General features: G+C 37.3%; 1 non-coding gene across 1 annotated transcript; it reads right to left on the bottom strand.

Moving 5' to 3' along the window:
* Window positions 1–4,974: 4,974 nt before the first annotated feature.
* On the bottom strand, window positions 4,975–5,081 carry LOC133793289 (small nucleolar RNA R71). The gene has a single exon (XR_009874741.1). It is a non-coding gene; the product is annotated as a small nucleolar RNA R71 (small nucleolar RNA).
* Window positions 5,082–11,265: the final 6,184 nt, after the last annotated feature.

The following is an 11,265-nucleotide window of genomic DNA, read 5'->3' as shown; positions in this document are numbered from 1 at the left end:
TATCATATGTGGATTGATTGTTGATATGAAGTGATATAGTTGGTATGATGAATACTTGATTATCATGAATGCTTAAACTGTTGAGTATATGCTTATGTGATATGAGTTATCTGATTGTTTATTGAATGATTGTGCTCTGTTATTGTGTTCTCTTGCTGGGCCTTGGCTCACGGGTAGTTCGTGGTGCAGGAAAAGGCAAAGGCAAGTTGGACCAATCCTGAAATGGAGGGCTGCGGGGCTGAATGTACATAGACAGCTGTTCGGTCGCCACGGCCGAGGAGTGGAACATGACGGGATATGCTTAATTGTCTATTTTGCCTTAGTATGGCCAATCTCTGTATTTAGATCTTGAATCTTTTGTAAACAGTCTTTAACTTATTACTTTTGGGATCCCATTTAAAAAGAAAATGTTTAATTATAAGAAATGCAATTTTTGAGATCAAAATCTTTTAACCCTAGTTCAACTATAGTTTCAGTAACACATTTTGAATTAAATGACTTGATTAGAAAGTCTTGCACCTTTATAAACACACACTGTAACAGTCTTGGCTATCCAGGGCGTTACAGATTAGACTAGCTGAACTTGGGGATTAACTCAGGGCAGAACATGTCTCAGAGGTAAGGGCCTGAACTTAATCTTTTTGTGCAAATTCTATTGAATTCTATGAGTGTATGGAATTGTTTATGGGATTGTTGAGAAGTTTAGGCTGTGCGAATAAGGATTCTAGGCTTAATTCTAAGCTTGGTTGGTGTTTGGAGTATGAATTATGGATTTAGGCTCAGGGAAAACATAAGAAAAATGGATGGTTTCTGGGACTTGCGCCGCGGCCGGTGCGTGCGAAAGGGCCTGGGGAGCCCTAAGAATGCCCATGTGCTGCGACATAGGGCTTAGCATGTCGCGACCCCTGTCCTTCAGCAGAGAGGGCTTTGCCCTCTAACTTGTAGTGGGTTGTGGCCCTAGGGGGTAGGCCACGGCTCAAAATGAAAAAAAAAGGGTGAAATGAAGGTTTTAAGTTCAGGAACTCAAATGTTAAGGCTCGGGAAAGATTCTACTAGCTGGTTTAGTAGAATCCAAGGTCCCAGAGGCTAGATTAATATTATGAAGTTATTAATTGGTTTAAGGCTTGATGGATGGTTATTATGAATGCATTGTGACTAGGTTTTTAACGAGGTTTAGGTTAAAAGACTGTGCTCGGGATCGCGGTAGTCACTCGGCTCGGGACACAGGTAAGAAATCTGTTGTACCCGTAGAGTAGGGCACGACCCTATTGTTTGTGTTTCAAGGGCGACCCTATTGTTTATGTTTAATATACGTGTAAATATTTGTGAATGTTATGTATGTTTTTGAATGAACGACGAGGATCAAGAACGGCGAAGGGCGAGAATGGCAAAGGCCGGGAACGGCAAAGGCAGAGACGGCAAGCAGCCGGGTACGACAAGGGGCCGGGATCAGCGTTGAGCACGCTGAGTGTAGGCCGCTAGGGCGAGACCCTCTTAAGGTTTTGTATCCACCTACTCGGTGAAGACCACGAGCCCAGGGCCTAGTAAAGCACCTGGGTCGGCGTAGGCCGTTATGTGTTTAGTATGTTGTCTGTTTTGCTATATATTATTGGATTGATATGTGATATGTTATATGTTGAGTTTTCTTGCTAAGCTTCGGCTCACGGGTGCTCTATGGTGTAGGTAAAGGCAAAGGGATAGTCCACCAACCATGAGTACGGAGAGCGTGGAGCGATGGGCACATGTTTGGCCTACCTGGCTGCCACGGCCAGGGTTATTTTGGGAAGAATATTGTAGTGATTGCTTTTGTCTCCTAGGTCAACCGTGTTTATATTTTTGAGTTGTAATACATTTTCTAAACAGTATTTTGGGATCCCAACTGTATAACTTTTTATGATTTCAATAAATGTCCAAATCTTTATCATTAATGTCGTTAAACAAGTTTTATTTCAATTTAATCACACTTTTAACCTAAAACCTCGATTACCGAGCTAATGGCACATCTATAACTCACATAGTAATGACTCTAAGGTAGTAGGGTGTTATAGCCAAGCATTCCCACATTTTGATACTATACATGCTCTTATAAAATATGTCCAATATATATATATACTAGTATCTTTTGATGGTGTCATATGGAGGCTCGTCAAGGTCGCACATTCTGATACCACAAGTCCGTCGTCCACTTGTTCATGAACATCTCAATATTTTCATCACTTGAGATGCTTGACATGCTTGATAGCATACACACCACAATCGCCACTACAAAAAACATATAGACATTAAATTTACAATATTACAACTTTGCTTAGAAACTAAAATTTTATAATGATGATGTTGTTCGCCTTCTCTTAGACTGGGGGTGTAGACGCCTCAATGGCAAACCAATGAGAATGCTCATAGTTCTGGCACTAATATACATCCTTAACTCCTGCCTAAGTCTCAAGAAACTATAGTGGGGGGTCGATCAGTAGCGATAAAATGTCATCTTCCAAGAGGAACTTCTCCTTGGTTTTCTTGTATTGTTCATGTCTGGCAGGTATCATTTGTGAGAACACGACATTCATCACAACAACATTCTAGTGATATGCCCCGGGGTATAACTAACAATACCTATGAAGCATGTGCTTTGCCATATAAATATGCTACAAAGAAAAGACTATTGAAAATACATTAAATCGATAAAAGTTATGAAAAATTCATTATAAATGGATGAAATGTAATTATTGAGCATGCATTGAGCTCCTATCAAGCTCATATAATGCTTCTATCGAGCTCCATTTGAGCTCATATCAAGCCAGTTCAAGACCCCATTCTTCCAAATGCTCAATGATAACTCTTGAATAAAGAGTTATTTCATGTGCTTTTGAACTTATAATTGTGAAAAAATCATGGGTGATGTTAGTTTATTTTTAGCTTTTGTAGCTAACTTTGATGTTTTCATTATCTTAATTAAGTTTAATTATTATTTTTAGTTTTTAATAGCTATTGGGTTAAAGGTGATAGTTTCATGGATAAATATCCGCACAAGGAATGAACTAACATGTGAAACTATATTGATTTAATTTTGTTGTTGATGGCTGAATTATCAGGTTTCCTGCAGCAAAACATAAGCATTTTGATCAGGCAACTTTTGGGCACATGGAACACGTGGCAGCCAATGAGTAAGCTGTAAATTTTGGCTGAGGTGGCAAGGGCAGAAAGAATTAGTCAACATATTGGAGAAAAGGACAAAAAGAGAAAGGGGGAATTTATGTTTTTGGAGAAAAAGGGGCATTATGGTACTTTTGGAAAAAGAGGAGAAAAATCTAGAATACACAAAAGAGGCATCAGCCATAATATGAAATGAGCAGCCATTTTGGGAAAGGAAAAACCAGAAGAAGAAACAAGGAGAACCAAAAATCAGCAAGAAGAAGGAGAAGGAAGAAGCTAGCTCAAGCATCACTTTGGATTTGTTCTTCTTTCTATTTCTAAACTCCATTTTTACATTTTCTTAGTGATTGCTGAATCTGAATATTATGGGCTGTTTTGATTGTGAATTAATGTTTATGAACTCAGCCATGAACTAATTTTTAGGTGGCTTTAATTGTTGATGAACCCTATGTTATAGTCTATCAATTTCTTGCACTTTATTTTAGTAAAGTCTCCATTGTTCATTCAAGTGTGCTTATATTAATTTCTTGTTGTTGTTTGGCCATCAATGGCAAGTTATTTAATTATGTTTAATGCTGGAAAGATTAAATGTAATGGGAAGAATTTGAATGACACAAGTCATAATCTAGGTTAGGTTATGTTAGTAAGTAACATATGGATATATTATTTGCCTTGCGTAACTTTTGAGAATTAAACTTTGATTTGCATTCTTAAATCTGATTTTGCATAGGAATATGTTTAATTAGGTAGAAGAATTAATGTCATAAAATTTGGGAAAGTTTTATGGGTGTTTAAATGAATTATTGTTAACCTGTGAGTTTTGCTAGAATATTGTTGCCGCAATATGTCCGTAATTTGTTCAGGATGATTAATATATGGGAATTCAATAATTCAAGTCCATTTCGCAATCCATATATTTCTCTCAATTTTCTTGTTTAGTTCAGTTTTTAATTTTAGTATTCCCATCTTTAAAATACTTTGTTTAGCCTAAAAACAACCCATTGATTTTTACAACTTATAAGTTGTTTAGTAATTGTTTTTGCTTAATTTTCTATTTTGCAATCCCTGTGGAGACGATTTACTTATCATTGTATTACTTGTGTGACTACGTGCAATTGCGTATTTAAAATCAATTATTTAATTTATCATAACAAGTTTTTGGCGCCGTTGCTGAGGATTGGAATTAGAAATTTTAGTAATATCAATTACTTGCAATTTTTTTTTTTTGTTGAGCTAACTTTTTTGCTTGCTCTTGTGTTTCCTAAGGTGATTTACTATATGAATGAGCAAGAAGACATTGAACTAGCTCCTATTGACCCTAAAATTGAAAGAACAATTAGAAGAAGACTAAGGGAACAACAGGCTCAAAATCGTCTTAATATGGCTGAAGAGGTTGAAGGAGTTGAGGGTGCTAATAATGTCACTAACACAATTGCTATGGCTGATGATAAAGAGAGAGCCATAAGGGAGTATGCTGCCCCCATGTTTAATGAGCTCAATCCGGGCATTGTTAGGCCTGAAATTCAAGCACCTCAATTCGAGTTAAAGCCCGCGATGTTCCAAATGTTGTAAACAGTGGGTCAATTTAGTGGGCTGCCTACTGAGGATCCTCATCTTCACCTTCGTTCATTTTTGGCGGTGAGCGATTCTTTCAAGCTACAAGGAGTGACTAACGAGGCCCTAAGGTTGAAATTATTCCCTTTCTCTTTAAGGGATCGAGCTAGTTCTTCGCTCAACACCCTTTCTCCCGACTCGGTGACTACATGGAATGAGTTGGCTGAAAAATTCTTGATGAAGTACTTCCCTCCTACCAAAAATGCCAAGTTTTGCAATGAAATTATGTCATTTCAGCAGCTAGAAGATGAATCATTTTGTGAAGCTTGGGAGAGATTCAAGGAGTTATTGAGAAAGTGCCCACACCATGGGATTACGCATTGTATACAAATGGAAACATTCTACAATGGGCTCAATTCTTCCACTCGTATGGTGTTAGATGCTTCAGCTAATGGGGCTATTCTCTCCAAGTCCTACAATGAAGCCTATGATATTTTGGAGAGGATAGCTAGCAACAATTATCAATGGTCCAATGTTAGAGCCTCAACAATTCGAAAAGTGGTTGGTATACTTGAAGTGGATGCATTGACAACTTTGACCGCTCAAGTTTCTTCAATGACTAACCTTCTCAAGAACATGAGTATGGGGGAGAATGGTACAACCAGCTGCTATGGGACAAGTTGTCGATGTATCTTGTGTTTATTGTGGAGATAGGCACGCATTTGAGAGTTGTCCTTCGAATCCCGCTTCAGTTTTTTATGTGGGGAATCAAAATGCAAATCGAAATAACCCATATTCGAACTCTTATAATCCGGGGTGGAGGTGTAATGACCCAACTACTCTAGACTTTGGACCATTAACGACAATTAATCTTTAATAAAACTTACAAGTGAAATAATCGTTACTTTATTAAAGACTTGTAAAAACAAATGTTAACTTACATAAAACTTAAAGTAGGATATGGGATCCCATTGTTTTAAAAGAAAAACATAACATAATTGTAGATAGATTGATTACATAATAAGGTGCGGAAAAATACATATAAAACCATAAGTAAAGAAACTTCATCCTCGAATCGAACTCTCGGCCCTTCGATTCCATTCCGCTTCAATACAAATGCCCAAACTACCAAGAACCTTTCCCGCCATCAAAGCTATTTTCCTGCACATATAAACAAAAAAAAGGAGTGAGCCTAATGCCCAGCAAGGAAAATCTAACACATAAACCATATACATAAATTTCATAATGTAACATAAAACATATCATAACACATATGTCACATACATACTATAATGGCCATTATTTCTTGGGGTCCCATAAACTAAACAAGTCATATGCCCATTAGATTAGTGCGGCTTGCTAGCTAAGCAAGTCATATGCCCATAATTTATTGGGGCTTGTTAGTTGTACGGGTTATACGCCCAAGTCTACAATTATACATATTATAGCATATTACATAACACATTATCATAAGATAACATTTATCATAACATATAAATCATATAACACATAAATCCTATCTTATTTTCCTTACCAAATGTTACCGGGATTTGGAAACAGGTTTGGGACCTTGGTACACTCCTAAAAACCATTTATAACAGGGTGAGTATATTGAAGAAAAGGGATGAAAGTGATGAAGGAACTATACCATCAAAATACAATTACCAAGAATCTTATGTGCAGGGTTTTAGATTTCCTAACCAAGAATAAAGAATAGAGTTAGGGTGCTGAGTAGAAAACTATAAGAACTTAAAGAAAATAATACCAAATGAACTAGAGTGTGGAATACCTTGAATTCTTCTAAAGCCAATCTAAACCTTGAATTGAAATATGCTATAAACCTTACTTCCCAAGTGTTTGGTAAGCTTATAATTCCCAACCTTAGTGTTTACACTCTCACAATAACCTAGTAACTTGCAGCCTCTGAACTTAGCTTGATGAATGAATAAATGGTTGGGTACTAGGTCCTATTTATAGAGTTTATGAATGAAAAGATCTTCATTTAACTTGAATAAAATAATAGCTTTTTAAGTGAAAAATATTTGAATTATCGTTCAGCAGAGGCTGAAGACTCGCTCAGAAAGATGTTGGACTTATCAAGAGGTTGAAGATTTGAATGGAGAACATTTTCAAAAGTTTCAAAATGCCCTGAAGGAGGCGATATATCGCCCCTTGTAGGCGATATATCGCCTGGGCCAGTATGCCCGAGGCAATCGTGCGACGTTTTGTGTTTTTCGTATCCCCGTGCTACGATATATTGCCCCTTATAGCTGTGATATATCGGCATACGCTGAATATTTAAACACGAAATTACACATTTTTAGCTTAATTTGAATTGAGTAAATAGCCTTGACTAAGTCCCCTAACGTTTTCAAAGCTGCTGATAGACCCTAGGATATTCAAATATTATTCTTAATAAACTTATTCCTCAAAATTACTTAATTACTATTAAACATACACATGACAAGTGTTACTTTCTTATTGGGTCTATCTAAACCTTATAATATAATATTTATCACCACCAATATCAGTCATATAATCAGACCGTAGGTTAAAATTAATATTCTTAAACTATAGGTTAAACTTAGAAAATCTACAAGTGTTACTATGAGTGTCCAAATAAATCCCGGTTTGAACCAAAGTCCACAGTCATAACAATACTACTACTATCTAACTAGCTAAGTAAAGTTCTTGGACTCTACAGGAGGCAGCATCCAAATTTATCATGGGGGGGGGGGGGGGGGGTCAAGGAGCTAGTTCAAGCAGAGCACCAATGCAAAACAAGGGTACATATCCACTGGGGTTTTCTCAACAACAACCAAGAGCTCAACCACCTCCTCCTCAAGTGTCTTAATCAAGCTCTTTGGAGAGTTTAATGAAAGAATATATGCCAAGAATGATGCTGTGATTCAGAGCCAAGCGGCATCATTGAGGAACTTAGAAATTCAAATGGGGCAGCTAGCTAATGAGCTAAGGAATAGACCACAAGGCACTTTGCCTAGTGCCACCGAAAACCCAAGGAAAGATGGTAAGGAGCATTGCAAGGCGGTTACCTTGAGGAGTGGTAAAAATTTGGAATTGACTGAGGAGAATTGTACTAGAAACAGCGAGCCCACTTCAATCCAAAGTAGTGTGGACAAGGGAGACAAAGCTACGAATTCAAAAAATTTAAATGCTGATCCTGAAGCAATTGCTGCAGCAATTCCTCCGCAAAATGCTATAGGAAAGCCTATATGCAAGCCACCTCCACCATTTCCTCAGCGCTTTCAAAAGCAGCAACAAGATGGTCAATTTTGGAGATTTTTAGATGTTTTGAAACAACTTCACATCAATATACCGTTGGTGGAATCTTTGGAGCAAATGCCCAACTATGTGAAGTTTTTGAAGGATATTTTAACTAAGAAGAGGAGGCTTGGAGAATTTGAAACGGTGGCTTTGACTGAAGGTTGTAGTGCCATATTGAAAAATAAAATTCCTCCTAAATTGAAAGATCGGGCAGCTTCACAATTCCAATTTCTATTGGGGGGACGAGAAGTTGGTAAAGCTCTTTGTGATTTGGGAGCTAGTATTAATTTGATGCCCATGTCCATTTTTAAGAAGTTGGGAATTAGAGAAGCAAGGCCAACTACTCTCACCTTGCAATTGGCTGACCGTTCTATGGTGCATCAAGAGGGAAAGATTGAAGACGTCCTAGTACAAGTTGACAAGTTCATTTTTCCGGCGGATTTCATTATTCTTGACTATGAGGAAGATAAAGATGTACTGATCATTTTGGGGAGACCATTTCTTGCCATCGGGAGGACATTGATAGATGTTGAAAAAGGAGAGCTCACCATTCGAGTTCAAGACGAACAAGTCACATTCAAGGTTTTTAATCCTATACAATCTCCTAATGAAGTTGAAGCTTGTGTTGGCCATAAGTGCTTCTAACTTCAAGTTAATTGAAAAGATGCATGGAAAGTATATCAATGAAGTCAAGAAAAAAGATCCCTTTTGAAGAAATTGAGAAAGGTGGGGAGTCATGGATAAGTAAGGAAGAAGAACCATCTCATTCTCCAAAGCTACCGAAGAAAAAGAAGAAGAAAAAGAAACATAGTAGAAAGCCTCAATCACAAATGTTGGAAGTTGGGAATAGAATGTTTTTCTCAAACTCTCTAGTGAAATCAAGGTGTGATGGTGGGTTCTTAGTGAGCAAGGTATTTCCCAATGGTGTAGTGAAATTATTTGATGAGCATTTGGGATGAGCATTTAAGGTAACAAGGAAAGAAGCAAAGTTTGGGGGAAGCGATGTTGAGCAATACCAAACCTCAGTTTCTTTTAAACATCCTTAGAAAAAAAAAATGAAGTTTGGGTTGCTATGGTTTTTGGAGGATTCATTTGTAAAGCAACTCAAAGAAAGAAAGAATAAAATGCATTGAAAAAAATGAAAAAAAATCAACCAATAAAAGAAAAGAAAAGACATATACATATGAGTGTTTTTAATTATTTTTATTTTTTATTTTTAATTTTACTTTTTGTAATTTTAATTCAATTTTATTGTGATGTTTTGGAGTGGTTTTATGTGTATTTTGGTGTTCCAGGTGTTAAGAAAGCAAGAAACAGGTTGTTTTGGAAGTGATTTTGGTGTCTGATAGTTTTGCGAGATTTTTACTTTAGCAAAATGGCCGCAAATATTTCCAAAAAAAAAATGGAGAGTTACTTCAAATTATAGTTGCTGAAGCAAAGTTTAAGCAAAATGTTAGTAATCTGGGCAGAGAAAAAATCTTGAGTCGTGGTTTCATTGAGAAGCATATATATATATAATACTGTATTAGTATATATATACCAAAATTTTTTTTTTACTATATTTAATATTATTTATATATATATTTTACTACCTGTATATATGTTAATATATAAATATATACATATATAGAAATATGTATCAAAAAGAAAAAAAATAGTATATATATATACTATAAGCTATCCGTTTCAGTAAAACTTATATATTATATCAAATACATATATGTATATAATATTTATTCTATCTTCACCATTTACCCTAACCCATTTTCACCATTACCCTCAACCCCTGCTCAAGAAATTTTCGTGCCTTCCACCACCCTCAGCACCACCTAGACCGAGAGCCACCACCATCCATGAGAAGCTCTTCACCAGCCCAGCCATCCTCAAACCTCACCAGCCATATCCCATATCCCCAACACGCTACCCACAATCAAAACTAGGTGCGGCTCAGCTTCACACACCATGTAGAGGACCACTCCCAGGCGCACCTTCACTCGACACCTCCAGCCCAGGCCGAGCCCAAATGACCCCTGGCGCGCGCATCCCACATGCCCGTGCCTCTTTCCGTGTTCCAGCGAGGCGCCTAGCAATTTCTAGGCGTGCGACCCAAGTCGCATGAGTCTCCCCAAGAGCATCCCAGCTCAGTCGACTGTGACCCTTGGCTTCATCTGAGCCTCATTTGCACAACCAACCCTCCCATTGGCTCACAACAACCCTTCGGTCAATCGCATCTACAAGCCTCGGGTCAGTCCAAAGGCTGCCTACAGTATGTTCATCAAGAAGCAGTGTATTTGATATTTGGTGTGGGTGCCTGGTTCAGTTGTTGTACTAGTGATTTGTGTTGTATTTAGTTGCGCCTCACCCAAGCACCGAGTGACCCAGCTACGCATCCCTTGAGCAGAGCCTGCATATTCGGTGAATGAGCATTTCTGAACTCTACTCCCCAATTTGATTTTGTTTATGTCTGTTTCTTTGTATTCTCTGTTTTAGGTGTAGTTCTTACTTATTGGAAATTTTTTTATGTTGTGTTATACTTCGGTCTCAAGTGTTGATAATGAATTTTGTGTTTTGTGGACTAGTGCTCTGTGTTGTACTTAGTTATGTTTCTTTGGTGATTTTTGTGTAGTGAGCACCGCAATTTGAGTCATTTGCCTTGTGTTTTGTTGCTAGGAAGGTACTTTTTAGTATAGTTATCTTTGTTCTGTTTTTAGTTTGTTTTTGTCTTGTTGTGTTGTCGTTCTTTTGAGGATGCTCTTTGCTTTTGTCCGTGTTTAACTAGAGGGCTCAATGACAATCTAGCAACACTTTAAATACACTTTTAGGCTGAATGTCTTTCTTTCTTAAATTTTAAACTAAATTCTTTGGGTGTGCATGTTGCTAGCAATTGATTGATGAGAGTGTTTCTCTTTTTAGTTTGTGCATAGTTTGATTAAACAATTTTGAGACCCTAGAAGGAGCTAGTTTCTTGTGAGAGCTTAAGTTTCTAGAATTACTTAGTGATTTTCCTTGAGGCGAAATCCTAAACAATACCACACCGATGAAATGATTTAGGCTATCTTTGGACCGTTTGAGCCTTTGAAACCTACCTTGTATGCATTTTTATCCCTAGTCACCCCATTGAGCTTAAGTGTCATTTTTTTCTTTCTTAGCCACACATTAGCTTAGCTTAACATATATATAATTACCTCTTTTCACCACACCCTTTTAGCACCATGATCTTTATAGGATTTATTTGTTGTGCATTTTGGCGAGTTGAGTTGAGTGATTGAGAGA

This window comes from Humulus lupulus, chromosome 7, assembly GCF_963169125.1.
Source record: "Humulus lupulus chromosome 7, drHumLupu1.1, whole genome shotgun sequence".
In the NCBI taxonomy this organism is placed as follows: domain Eukaryota; kingdom Viridiplantae; phylum Streptophyta; class Magnoliopsida; order Rosales; family Cannabaceae; genus Humulus; species Humulus lupulus.
This window is presented reverse-complemented; position numbering and strand designations above follow the sequence as displayed.